We start from the raw sequence: 14,740 nt of genomic DNA on the forward strand, positions 1-14,740 counted from the left end.
ATAAGTCACTAGCTATTCCGCGATAAGGGTTCTTGACCAGTTCTTGAGATCGAGAGGAAGACGAAGACTTTCCAGTTTCGGGATTTGTCGAGACTAAGACCTCGAAGAATCCTCTTGTCTCAGTTTGTAGTCTCGGTTCGGTCCTAAAAACTGAAATCTGTTAACTTATGGAAAACCCGGTTCCAGGGTGGGTGAGTTAAATCAAAACTCAAAAATAAACTCATTTTTCATTGAATTGAATTTGAATTTGAGTTTTTTTTTCTTCGAAGATGAGTTTGAGTTTTTTAAAAAAATTCAAACTCAATACAAATGAGTTGAGTTTTGAGTTTGAATTTAAACTCAAATCAAATTCACCTTGAGTAAATAATTCATTAATTGAATTCCTAAAGAATTTTGAGAGATGTTCACTTTTTCTGTGAATTAATATGATTTGCTGAACATTTCATCTGTTCCTGGTTAGTTTATGCATTTCATGTCCAACAAATTGGTTTTCTGGAGTTCCAACTGAAATAAAAATTACAGCAACCAATGACTTTCTGAACTTTCACGAGGAAAATAAAATTTGTTAATTCTTTCGTGATTTGTGGCTTATTGCTTGCATAAAATGGAGCTTTCATGGATGAGCTTGATCTAAGATGGTTGGAAGTAGCTGAATGTGAGAAACAGATCACTTCCAATGCTAGAAAATATTTTTTACTCCATTTGATTGTGCAAAGTGTTCTGAATTGGATTTAGTCACTCAGAGTACTGAGAGGGCGCTGGAACTGCCTGGTTCCTCTACATCCACAAAAAAATTTTTTTTTCCTTTTTCATCAAGGAATCACCTCTGAAAGTTTGAAAATTTTTGTTGGAACTGACCGGTTCCTTTGGTACCTGCTGTACATTGGCAACTTTTATGAAGTTCCAAAATCATACAGAATTATTTTCAGATGTATGGAACTATCAGGTACCAAAGGAACCGGTCAGTTCCAACAAAAATTTTCAAACTTTCAGAGGTGATTCCTTGATGAAAAAGGAACAAAAAATTTTTTTGTGGATGTAGAGGAACCAGGCAGTTCCAGTGCCCTTTCAGTACTCTGAGTGATAACAAACAACTTGTCATATTTGCTTGGCGAAAACTGCATGAAAAAAGATTTTTCAGCACTGGAAGTGGCCAGTTCCTCATTTGCGGTCATATCCAGCAATAATCCATAATATTCAGTCATTTCTTGCAAGCAATAAGTCACAAACAACAGAAGAATCAACAAATAATATTTTTCTCACGAAAGTTCAGAAAGTCATTGGTTGCTGTAATTTTTATTTCAAATATTTTGGAACCAAAAGATCCAGGAACAAATTTAAAGCCAGGTGCAATTCCGATCATATTGCAATATTCAATTTAATTTATGAAAAATCTAAAGAAATCTCCATAAGAGAATTTTTTATTCAAGGTGAGTTTGGATTTGAGTTTAAACTCAAACTCAAAACTCAACTCAACTTGAGTTTTGAGTTTAAAAAAAAACTCAAACTCATTTTCGAAATGAAAAAAACTCAAATTCAAATTCAAACTCATTTTTTCAATGAATTTAAATCAAACTCTCATTTTGAGTTTTGAGTTTTGATTTATTTCACAAAACTCTCCCCACCCTGCCCGGTTCCAGATCAGCATGTCTAAGTCTTGGTTCCAGATTTGGCGTAATCCCGGCATCATGCAAGAGTCACGTTGGCCTGTTTCTAGATTTTGTATCGATTAACTTGAGCTTACTGGTGCGGTCTTGGTCACCATCCCGACCTCGTTCTCGGTTTCGGTAACGAGAAATCGTTGAAGCTGAGATTTCGGGAAACCCATCATCCCGAGTCTTTCAACAATAATAACAAGCTATTTGATCAAAATAAGCACCCCAAAATATTTTATTAAAACTGCGCATCTTGCCATTCTTAATCTCAACAACATCATGCTTAATATTTCGTAAACAAAATTTATTTCTGTATTTTTTTCACAACAAACAGCTAAAATTTGACTTTTCCGATCATTTATCAACCACAGAATCTCATACAGTATGCAGCCTCTAAACAAAGAACATCAAATGAAATCACGCAATTTTTTTAATTTTAATAAAATTAATATCATTAAAAGTGCAGTGCTAATGAACAGATCTCAAAATAATAACGAAGAGAGATCCACAGTCAATACAATGAAAAGCAAGTGTCTCTCTCATTTGTCGAGCAGTGAGAAAAAAGAGCGCGGAACAAAAAAATACAGTCGTAATGAAAGTTTATTCAGCTGTTTTTGCCATGTGCTTGCACTCGATATCAGAATGGAACCGAGTAAATGCGAGTCATTAATTGTGTACGACGCCAAAATAACAAATAATTTATTTTTTGGGTCAAGTGTATCGGGTTTTGGATTTAGCCTTGTAGAACTCGATCTATGTAAATAAAAGAATTGGTTCCTATTAATATGAATAAGTCGTAAAAGATGTAAACAAAAACAAAGAACTAGAAGTGATTGTGTTGCGGCTATAAGCAACTAAACACTTAAAAATGGGTTAACTTAATCGAATAGCAATCGAATAGATCAGTGCTGCACAAACTGTGTGCCGCGGTACATCAAAATGTCAAATGTGACGACGAAATGCCTGAATCGCAAACCAGTTTCGGCAACAGTCGTGGCTTGTCAGCAGGTCATGTGCAACTACAGTCGAGGCTTGTCAGCAATCCGTGTGCGGCTATAGTCGTGGCTTACCAGCATACCGTGTGTGACTACAGACCTAATTTGAAAGAAAACCGAGTTCAGCTACAGCTGTGATTTGCCAGCAAACCGCCTGTGGCTACAGTCCTGGTTTGCCAGCAAGCCGTGTGAAGCTACAGTCATGGCTTATCTCCAAAATGTGCCGTACCCCAAAAAGCATGGACCAAGCTTGGACAATTCTAGAATAGATAGTAATAAATGCCATTGAACCGCTTGCTGTGTGCAGCTTCAGTCCTGCCATACCACCAATTTGTCCCATGACCCCAAAAACAGCTTAGACAGCACTGAACTAGATACTAATAAATGCCATTCAATTGTAAATGTTATTGACATTCAATTAATTTTTCAACGCATCTCAATTGAGTTGTTGTCGCCTTTATATTTGAATTTACGAACGAGATCTCGTCTTCGATGAAAATGAAAATCAAGACACTTCCTTATGACATTATTTTACTCAACACAAAAATAGACATGATACTCATGGGCTTTCGACTCGTATGTCAGGTCGATTCTTTTCTCCTCCGACTATCGCTCTATCTTAGTTACTTTCATCTTTGAAACACGTGCACGCTTTTCGCATTATATTCACTTACACATGAATGTATTAATGTCGTTGGCAACGGAGGTGATGCCTTTAAGAGATTTTAAAGAGTGAAATTTTCTTTTGCAGACATGTGGAAGTGAATGTGAAGTGCATGAAGCTATTAGGTTAGTTTGTTATGAAGTTTGAAGGATGCTAGACTTAATGGGTGGTCTATTGGCTAGACTATAATGTTTGTCAATGAACTGTGGCTGTAATCAAAATTTAATAAGATAATGCAGTAAGCAGACGGCAGCTGATTGAACTCCCAAAGGGAAAATTATATTTTAGACATCTTAGTGCTTAATGCTCACACGTGTGGATGTCCTGAAGTCTGAATCTTAATTTCTGATGTGTGAAAATAGACAAGTCCTTAATATATCGAATTTGTAGATAGTTTGGAATGAAAAGTCGGCTTCAGACGTTCTAAACTTACCAATAAGCGACATATGCGACAGAAGAAGGGCTCAGCCTTATAAGCTGGAGGCACTGCAATTATTAATCTGTTGTGCCACACCCTTTGGACCAACCGTTTAAAGTGGGATCCGAACCATAGCACATATGCACCATAATCAAGAATGCAAGCAAGTAAGTTGCTATTCAGGAAGTTACAACTCAATTCCGTCATTTCTACATCCTTAGCTACTTTAAACAATCCACAATAATCCTAGCTCAATAAAATCCACAATAAATTCAGTCTTAAGTCATCAACCCATTTTATTATACTTTCCATTCTCAATAGAACAAGCCACACAAAAAAGTCACATCTGGTGCACATTCATTTCCTTATTTCTTTTTTGCGAGGTCTCCGACACGTATGCAATAGTTCACAAACTTTCGTTTATTAGTCTTATGCATGTATAAACAATAACAAAAATACTCTTAATAATATTTACGTACGATTTATTCCAATGGCCTTTCTATTTTTATACCTCTCAGAGTTTATTTACATGCTTGATATGACTGTATTAATATTCATAAAAGAATAGAAAATTCTGTTTCCTTCTTCATAGTTGCATTTGTTGCCCGAGAAGCAGAATGCGGTGAACTGCATTTTTGACGGAACAAAAGGGTCAATGTCAGTCGTCAGGGTGCAGTCCAAGCAGGTTACCGTCAATATGACATTGTAATCAGTTGTCGAAATCGGCCTTGACAGTACCGTCAGGGCAATTTCACGTCTTAATTCGGCGACTTAGCGGTGAAATCAGCCGTCGAAATCAGTCTTCACTGAGTCGTCAGGACAACTTCATGTCCTACCCTTAATACGACGACGTAGAGGTAACCTTACAAGACTGTACTGTTCGGAACGTGTGCATTATTGCGCTTATTTGCGGATTTAGATCGCGAAAAAATTAATTGTGTGATTTTCCTATTGAAACAATTATTTCATTGCCGGCTACTTAATGGCTTTGTTTTGAGTCTTTTTGTAATATTTATTACTTGAAATTCAAGAATAGAACTGAATTATTGGATATTTTGTGTTTGTAAAATAAATCCAATTTATTGCATTCAAATAAAGTGCTGTTCAGAATATAGCAATGAAAATTAAAAGCATTAAGTTAATTAAGCAGTCAAGATCGTGTAAATATTTTATAATCCCAATGAAGTGTCCATCTGGTTGGTTTTCATGGGGACAGGATCTGATTAATGGAAGTCGAATAATCACAATTGAAGGATAATAATGAGACATTAATCTGTCCATGACTTAATTTAATTTGATTTGAATAGAAAATGATTTTTAATACAAAGTTGTCAAGTGATTTTTAATGTTTAAAGGATGTAGAATGATGTCATTGGTAAACGACTTCCTATGTATGTAATCAGAGCTATTAATACGCTTAATTTGAAGATCACATGGAGTTCGAATTCAAATAAATTTGAATCCTTGGAATCAATAATTACCCAATTAATACGCATTTAAATAGTGGGAAGTAGACTAGTGGCTACCGACTGACTGTCGCTGCTTTACGGACGTCATTTGGTTTTGCTTATTTGACTGTCAAGTAGACGTTTGACTGTTAATGAATAAATTGACCTAAATTGACTATTTTAATTCGTCTCTTTTTGCAAAGATGCACTTTGGACCTTGACTTTAATGACATCGGGAACTTGTCGGGAACAGAAATCGGGAAATTGTGAGAAATACAGTATTAATGTTTACTTTGTAGATTTATGTCTTGTGCCAATTATTTTCGAGGGATTTTATTACGCCTCAAAACTCATAATAAGTCAACGACCATTAACCATATCCTTAGTAAAATGATTGATTTTAGGGAACGTTTGGAAATTACGTAACGCTTAGGAGCGGGAAAGGTGGTTCTTAGGTTGCTATGGAGCATGAATTTCGGTACATGATTTTGTTACAATGCGTTACGATGGGAAGAGGAGGGATCTAAAACAGCTATTTTTAGCAATACGTAATTCCGAACCCTCCCTTATCTCAGCTTACAGAATATACCCATAAAGATCAACAGCCCCCTTTAAAGATCAACGCTCGAATGTCTACTACCAAAATTAATTTCATGAATCTTGCCAATAAATGTTTATACCAGACAACCTAAGCTATACACATATCGCACATCTGAAAAAAATTGTCATAAAATATGACAACCAAATGTGATTCGACACGCAGATGCTCCAATATCTTTCAAATTAAATGTGAGCATTTTCAGAGGAAGTCAGTAAGACAAAACCCAAAAAAAAATCCCATAGCAGCGAGTATTTTTTTCATTAACAGAGAATCGACATTCATGAATTTGCAGTCTGTCGCTGAATATGTCAACAATGTAGTCATTAAAGACACGCAAAGGAGGTCTTTTGTTCACAATAAAATTGTCGGAATTAAGAAATGTGGCAACTGCCAAGGAGTTCATTATTCAGGTCATCAAAGTTTATTGTTTAAGTACTGAAACTGTTAAACAAGACGTGAGGAATCGATGAAAAATCAAACAGCAAATGAATTAAATTGTAAATGACTTTATTTTTTTTTCAACGAAATGAACAGCACAGCTCATCTCTTTGTCTTCGTTATATTTTTATCTGTCTTTGTGTCTTTAAATTTCAATGAACTTTGAAATTCTTCGTCTTGTGTACATGATGTGCAGCAATAGCAATTGTCTCTTTTTTTTGCATTTTGTTATCTCTTATTCTTAAAAACAGTCTCAATGAGAAATGTCAACTGTAAATACATTTTGAGGAATTACTGTTAGATAATAGCAGAGTTGTTGTAGTTATGGCTTTAAATGTTAGTTGCTATGCTGTAATGATCGAGTGATGCAATTGTAATGGTTTCAAGTGTTTGATGGAATTTTCACAGAGTGCTTCTGGAGAAGTTCTGTAAATGGTTCATGAGAGTCTTCTTCAATTCTTAGTAAATATTATGATGGACTTAAGCATCAGAGATCCATGAAGACTCAAATGTATATGAAACAGTTGACTATAGTCGACTTTGAGCTTTGTCTATGCTTGTTTTTACTAAACTACCCTCCCTAGCAAGCAAAGAGCCTGCTATCAAAAGCAGAGTAAGCGTGAGAACAACGCTCACGAGCAAAGATGAATAAATTCTCAAAAGCATGCTCTTTGCCTGTTAAGGCAAAATTGCTAAAAGTCTCGGAATTTCCCGGAAAATACAAGTGTAAATGATCCAGCATTAAACAGACTTTAGGTTCTCGTAAAGTCACATTAGGTGTGAACTTGACACCAAGTCTGCATGACGCTGTCCTAACGCCACAGTTTTGAACTTTTTGATACCATCCGTACTGGTTAGAGGCAATGGAACCGTTAAAAGAGACTCAAGCATACTTTAAAATAGGTGTCAAATTCAACAAAGTTGCCTCAGATGCCAAAAATGCTTGCTATGTCCTCAAAACGAGACTTTAGAGCATATCCGACAATCTCTATTTGACATACCTCTTGACAATTCTGCTCTCTAGTCCCTTCCACTAAACCCACAAACCACTCTTCATCTCCAAAATCCCCAATTTCCAACTCTGCCTTAACAACAGTTTGCAACAAGTTTAATGACTTCCTGCCCTATTATGTATAAGTACTTTACTTAATTCATTTAATGTAATTTCAATAAAAGAATTTCTATTTAAAGTCTTGTAGACAGTGAAGTATTCGCTCTTTAATTATTCAACGATGTTCACCCACCACAGCCAACTTCATGTTGATTATTTTAATGAAATTATTCTAAAAAAGAGGAGTGCAATTGCAGCATGATGTTTTAAGTGCCTACATAGATGATGAAATTTTGTCTCGAGAACTTAGAATACTGTGAAGGAAGATGATGAGGAAATAGAGGTTTGAGGCTGATTGTTTAGACAAGCTAGAGTTAGGGCGTTGAGGCAGTATTGTTGGCAGTTTTGCGATGAATCCAGGTGCAGCCAAACCTCATGTCAGTCTGGTTTCAAGTATCTGACAATTGTGCTTCTCGTGGAAATTACATAACACTTGGTTTCGGCAGGGCTGCACAACAACGCTGCATTTCCTGCATAGTAGATGCGATGCATCTTAGGTCGTACAAAGCAACAAACCTGCAGTTTTTGTCTGCATCCTGCAAATTTGGACGAATCCTAATTCTGTCAATCCTCAAACTCAAACATTACTGTTAAAGTCCCCATCAACCTTACATCATCATCAGAAAATCAGCAAGAAGACCATTTACATCAGCAAAAGATTGAAACTTTCCAAAAGTTTCCATAAAACTCTCAGACATTGATTTATAAATATCTAGATCTTTAAGGATTTAAGCACGATATTGGTTCCTATAGATACATCGTATTGGTTTCCTTAGTGAATGCATGCATGCTTAAACATGCATGCTAAATGTATGTAGATCCTTATTTTCTATTTTACATACTACTGACATTCCAATTTTCTTTCTGATTTTGAGAATTTATTTTCATGCTGGATATTAAGACTGCACAAAAATGGATATTGAAGTTGAATTTAGAATTAAAGCAATTTTCAGATATCGTTATGGAACTAATGGCATAGCCAATTGTGAAAAGTCGTTAACTAAAAAGCAAACGAACCAACGCAATCTTTAGATTAAGCTACAGATTTTGCAGCAATGCACAAAAAAATTTCATTATTTCTTATAATAAATTAAAAAGGAATTAACAGCTGCTTTTGCAGTCATTGGATGCTCAAGACAAATCTGAAGCTTGTAAAAACTTTCACTTGCTGGATAATTCATGGATAATTGCCGAAAAAAAATTATTATGATAATCATCCAAATGCTGATGAAAATTTTAGCATTTTCTCGTAGGATTACTTGTTCAGTCGTCCCGGGTGACACATGTTTATTGGAAATTACCCCGAACAGCACAGCGGGTTTGCTTGGGCACCGGTACGTCGTCGTATTAACTTTAAGAAGCGATGTTGCCTAAACGGCACAATGACGGCTGTTTTCGAACAATTTTACGGAAAATTGACGCATTCGCCGCTAATGTGCTGTTCGTTTACATACCGGTAATGATAATTACATACTGAGATTAGTATGGTTATAATGGAATTGTATTGGAATTCGTGAACTTGCCATTCAAGTTTGTAATTAGACATACGATCGACTAATCGCAGACTGATCCACTCAGATCCTAAACCTAAAGATGTGCAGCTCGATAATAACAAAAATCAAATTAGTCGAAAATTATCTTATGATGCGAATAATTTTGAATAAAACTAAAGCGAGCGACTAACAAGATGCAAATTTATGGAAATCGAATACTCAACTGATGAAACAATAATGAAAATTGAGTGCTTGAAAAGATTGGAAGCAGAAAAGCTTTAGAAAAACTTTAATAACCATTCAGAATTTTATATCAACAAGTCACTTCAGATTAAAAAGTTTTAAACTAAAGCAAAGTGATAATAGAGAATGGAGCTCGTTAAGTATGGACTAGTAGTAGAGTTGTAACTGAAGTCCTCTAATCAGATAGGATTTCTAATTTTAGGACACTTCTAGTTATTATCATAGATCTCGGAGTCGACAAATCAGGTTTTGTAAGAAAAAGTCAGTCATGAGTCGACTCGACTATTACAAAAACCGAATTTGATTGTTACTTAATACACAATCACTAGCGGCGGGACGTAGCGGTGTCATGAAGGCATCCCGACAGCCAAGAGGAATAAAATTTACTGCTGCTTGCTAGAAGCAAATAACTACAGTACTTCCATTTAATGCAGCGGTGAAAGGATTTTCTGGAATAATACCCAAGTGGCAGTTTTCAAACAGGCAGAAACATCTTTTGGTACAGAACCTATCTTCATTAGTGTAACTTAAAAAGACTTTTTGCTTCTTATCGGTAGCCATGGCGACGTACCGGTTCCCCTTGCTTATGCGTTGTGTTGTTTTGGATCGTTTAAAAATACACCGGCCATAAATGTTGCTCGGCAATTTAAACTGCATTGTAACTAACCATATAGCCTTAATTGCATGTACCTTGCAATTGTCACCACAGTCCTTAATCACCGTCCATTGACCACGCCATTAATTTCTACAATACACCTCATCATCAACTCATCATCCACAAATGAACAAACAGAGGTTAAAAACCATATTCATAAAGTAAACCTGCATCAAGTTTATTTATCATCATCATCAACATCATCACATCGAGGCAAAACTATCCGCACGAGAAAATTTAATTTTTACACCTACATTCATTTCTTATAATTTAGCACGAATCCTCGCATAAACCTTGAACTCTATAGCTACTCACTTGCTAGATTTATTTTGTATGGTATCAGCACTCAATTATCAGCCTTAATTAATTGCATTTTAATGAAATTATTTCCAAGGATTTAAATTAAGTTTAAGTAACTTTTTAGTGGCATTTACCCTTGATCGTATTTCAAATGTTTCGTCTCACATGCAGTCATTTGTTTATTCTTTGCTGCCGGCAAACTTTACTTCCTCTCGTATTTCACTTTAGTAAATTCACACACTTTTTCATGCTCATCTACCCAAAAATCATAACTTCATTTTGCATCCTTTTCATCATTTTTATTTGATCTTTTTAATAAAATATGGAAAATTTTTCATGCAAGCAACAAGCACAGCACGAGGAATAAATAAAAAAACTTTGTACTTTCATACAATATAAAATAAATGTAAACGATGCGCGCGTTATAGAGCGACTGCTTTAAATTGCTCAAAAAAGAAAAACTTTATAAGAATTATTGAAGAAAGGCACAAAGAGAAGAAAGAATATAGCAAAAGCGGAGAAACAGTTGAGTTAGCGATTCCTCGAAGGATTGAGGGGTTCGATTTTTTTGCTCATTGTGTGCTTTACAGTCATTTTGTTTGCTGTGTTTTATTATGTTCCAAAATTGATGTATTTATATTAAATTGATATATGTTTTGCAATACTGTGATATCGATTTGGTCTCCGTAAGGTGTGCGAATGCAGAACATCACGTACTGCTCTTAGCCTAACGACAAAGAATACCAACCTAACCTTCTCGCGGTGGTGACCGTCAACCTAAGCGACATAGTGGAAAGTTAAACAAGGTTCTGGTTAATACAGGATGCATTGGCCAAACAACGCCATCCTTAAGACCAAACGCTAACAGACGATTTGGAACAAACAACGACTACCCAAACTAAATGGAAAAGGACTAACGATTTAAACCTAAACAGTTGAAACTTGCGGATGCTATCAGAACCAGGAAAGATCAGCATTGGTGCTTGAACATCGACACTACAAGGGCAATATTACAGCAATTCAGGAGACGAAGTGAACCGATTAGTTCCAAATGCTGTCTCTATCAACAACTTCTTTCAATTAGCTCCTTATACAATCCAATCGTCTAATCTTTAAAGCAGAGCTATCGAAGTCGATACACAATGCAGTCGAACACTCTTTCACCGAGTAGAACTAGCAACGATTGGTCGATCAATCGTATGATGTCTTGTTACAAATTTTACATTTGTTGAACTATATATAGGGAAATAGAGAAAAATTACTATTTTTAGGACAAAAACTACAGTTTCATGTTAATAGTTCATGCTAAAAACTACTATAAAACAACACTTGTTCATCTTATTCATTAACACTCTTTTTGCCAGACATTTGACACTATTGTGGCTTCAATCTTCTCTTAGTAAACAAAAAACTCTTAAAAATAAGAGCAAACTTATTTAAGTCAAAACATTCGGAAATCTGAGCCAAAAAACAGAATAAAAACAGGCAATATTTACATGATTTTCTTCTTAGTTCCTACACACGATTGACACATTTCATGTTACATACGTAGCGTTCCCTAAACATTTTCTGTAAATGACTTTCCATGAACTCACAAAAATTCGCAATAACATGTCTAGAACCCCTAACTGTGTAGAGAGAATAACAAAAAAATATTCAGTTTAAAAATAAACTCACGCTTGGAGTAGTCATGTCGCGAAAAAAAAGCAGAGAAATACGACCAACAATTGAATGAGAGACTGAAAGAAGAATCAGAAAAAAGAAACAACCAGAAATAAAAATTTGCACTGTTTTTCATATTTTGACAGATATATTGCTGGATATAACATAAAACATGAAGCATGGATGCATATGCATTAATTAACATGATATTTACGCATGATTTGAGTTTTGCAGCAATGGCATAAAAATTTTAATTATTCATCTTCTGACCTGAATTGTTTATGTCAATTTCAGCACATAAGCCACAATTAAAATTCATTTTTATGGCTGTTCTCATAATTTATGCATGCTGTACAGGATGAGAAACAATCACAGAAATGATTTTCGACTGCTCGTAGGCTTTTTAAAGTAAAAGCCACAAATTGCTGCCACTCATGCATGTACTCTTGTAAAATTTGCGCTTTAAATATCCATGACCTCGAGAAAATGTTTTGAAATTCATGACTAGACGTTAAAATGCAGATTATTATAGTCGATCGCATAATATTTTGTGCTATTTTTGGAAGCATAGAAAATAATTAAAAAGTTTTTAATTTCCGGCTGTGCTTATAAATAAATTTGTGATTTATGATGAATATTTGGAAAGTTCTTATTATTTGATGGCCATGTGTTCAACATTCATCAGCAATCATCAAGTCGTTGCACTTTATGGAGGCATGGCACATAAAGAAAAGAAAACGGAAATAATAATTGTAATGAACCCGAGCAGCACAATGTGACGAATTGGATTTTTGACCTTAAAAGGTTTTTGTTCATTAGAGGTAAAGTAGCACCAAGGGTAATTGTCAATACGCTTCAGAGCATAACGATATGCCAAGCACTTCAAACAACCCCGATAGCTTAGTGGTAAGAGCATGAGAACGGAAATCGTAGGACGCGGGCAAACAGTTTTATGGCGGCCACATGGCTTCCGCGTTTGAATTTTATTGGCAATTAAAAATGGCCATTAGCATGCCATATGTCAGACAATTGACTTCCATGAATGATTTGGCTCGATCGGGTTACAATCTAGCGTCAAGTTATCAATATGAAATTTCGACGGTAATGTCTTGTAATTCTTCAAATCCTTATCATATACACAATCATGCACTTTGTATGAAGATGTATCCAGGGATGTTTCCTAAGGAACACTTAAGCCATATCATCTGAGAAGATCACTTTGGCAATTCATACCTCTTTACTTAAAACAATCTCATTCCCAATCAACAACCGAAAATAACTCTGCTTCCAAAATGTATACTGATCGTGTTGCTCACATATATTTTACGCGTAGGTAGCCTCCTAAAAGTTTGTTATGTTCCCAAAATATAATATATTTGTTGCAAATTCATCGTCTAATAATAAAAGTGTTTGCCTAATATTTTATTTCGATTATTTTGTCAACAAACATTTTACATACATCGGATTTGTCAATGTATTTTACATAAGCATGTCAAATGAGATCACAAATTCTATTTTATTTTTCGGCAGTCAGAGAGAAGACAATGAGAGTGTGAGGGTGGATTTAAATTTCCATTTTTCTCTCTGTTTATTTCAAACTTTTTTGTATTTTCTCTGTTTTCGTTTTTAATTTTTTTTGATATTTTTAAAACAAGTTCAAGGATTGCATTAATTTTATTTCGGTTAAATTACTCAGAATTCTTACTGGTGTAATGACATTGTTTTTAATTTTGTGTCATTCACATGTGATGTCATTTACATATGAAGTGAAAATGGGGATTTTGAACTGAATTACAGTCTTATGGACGGTAATATTTGTCAAGTTATTAAGATAACACAGTAGTGTCGCATTGTCAATGTGGATTTAATTTCCTGAAGAGCACACGGCGTGAGTAAGTCGACATTAGTTGTACAGGCTTGGGGACACTAATTTCTGTCGTTTTAACGGTCTTGTGACTTCCTGGATTTTTAATGATTATCTGAGCTTTACTATGATGTTGTCCTCATCACCATCTTATCGACTCACATAGAAAATAAGATGATGCTTACCGAAACAAACAAGGGGCATGTCGATGAGTTATTACTTACTTACTTCGCTGATCGTACAGATCATCTGTGATATATGACCTCTCACTCTGTTAGTGTCTAAAACTGGTTCTATCGTTTGCTGTCCTTTGATAACTACTAATACCAATTTCTCAATTATATTAATCAAGTATACTCATGTGCTTTCTCAATTAGGTGAGTATGCTCATCGTCGGCTAAAGAATATAGAAAGAAACATGCGATAATCAGCATATTGACAGTAAAACACCGCTAGGCAGTACCACCACGTGACAAATATGTTTAAAAATGTCTCGCCCCTCTTAAAAAGTGACAAAACCCTCATTGCTTTTTTTCACGATTAATTATTCAATTTAGTGTCTCTTGGTCGCTTGTTCTTATCGTCCCGGTAAGTATGTTTTACTCTCCTCATCCATGATTTCACTGAATCATCTTAAAATTAGACAAACATTGTTTATTGTACAGACATTTGTACTGCCAACGAAGTAAGTAGTTTACTAAAATTCAAATAATCTTATCAACGTCATTTAAGCATGTCTCCCTCACCTTTCCAGTTTCTCTATGTTTATTGTGACAACTATAAAATGTTTTCATGTTCACGTTCAGCATTTAAACTAGCATTTCTATGCTAAAAGTATAATCCTTCTGTCCATTGATAAAGATATCTTTTATTCATTCATCCTTGAACATCCGTTTCATTTGTGGATATAGTAGAATAATGAAAACATAAAACGAGTCAGGAGATCTTCGATGTGCAATAAAAAAAAGCATGCAATGTGCAGCATCTTGGAATAAAGTTTTTATCTCATAAATATAGATGGACTTTTTAAGACTATTTGACTTGCTCGTGCTGCTCATCCTTTTAAAAACTATTATTGTGGATGCACGGATGATAATCGTCAGTGGGACATAATGTTATGAGTTTTTATAGCAGGATTATGTGAATTTTGAGTCGAATTAATGACAGTAGCTTAATCAATATTATGTAGACCC

The 14,740-nt window shown here is 35.1% G+C and overlaps 1 protein-coding gene across 1 annotated transcript in view; it reads right to left on the reverse strand.

Moving 5' to 3' along the window:
* Mct1 (Monocarboxylate transporter 1) overlaps positions 1–10,413 on the reverse strand; it is a 42,899-nt gene extending 32,486 nt beyond the window's left edge. Inside the window, exon 1 of the mRNA XM_070635672.1 lies at positions 10,156–10,413. The gene's annotated coding sequence lies outside the window, so the exon portion shown is untranslated. The remainder of the gene's footprint in view (positions 1–10,155) is intronic.
* Between the last annotated feature and the right edge of the window lie 4,327 nt (positions 10,414–14,740).

This window comes from Chironomus tepperi, unplaced genomic scaffold, assembly GCF_022539635.2.
Source record: "Chironomus tepperi strain 1889 unplaced genomic scaffold, CSIRO-AGI_Ctep_v1 contig_93, whole genome shotgun sequence".
NCBI lineage: Eukaryota > Metazoa > Arthropoda > Insecta > Diptera > Chironomidae > Chironomus > Chironomus tepperi.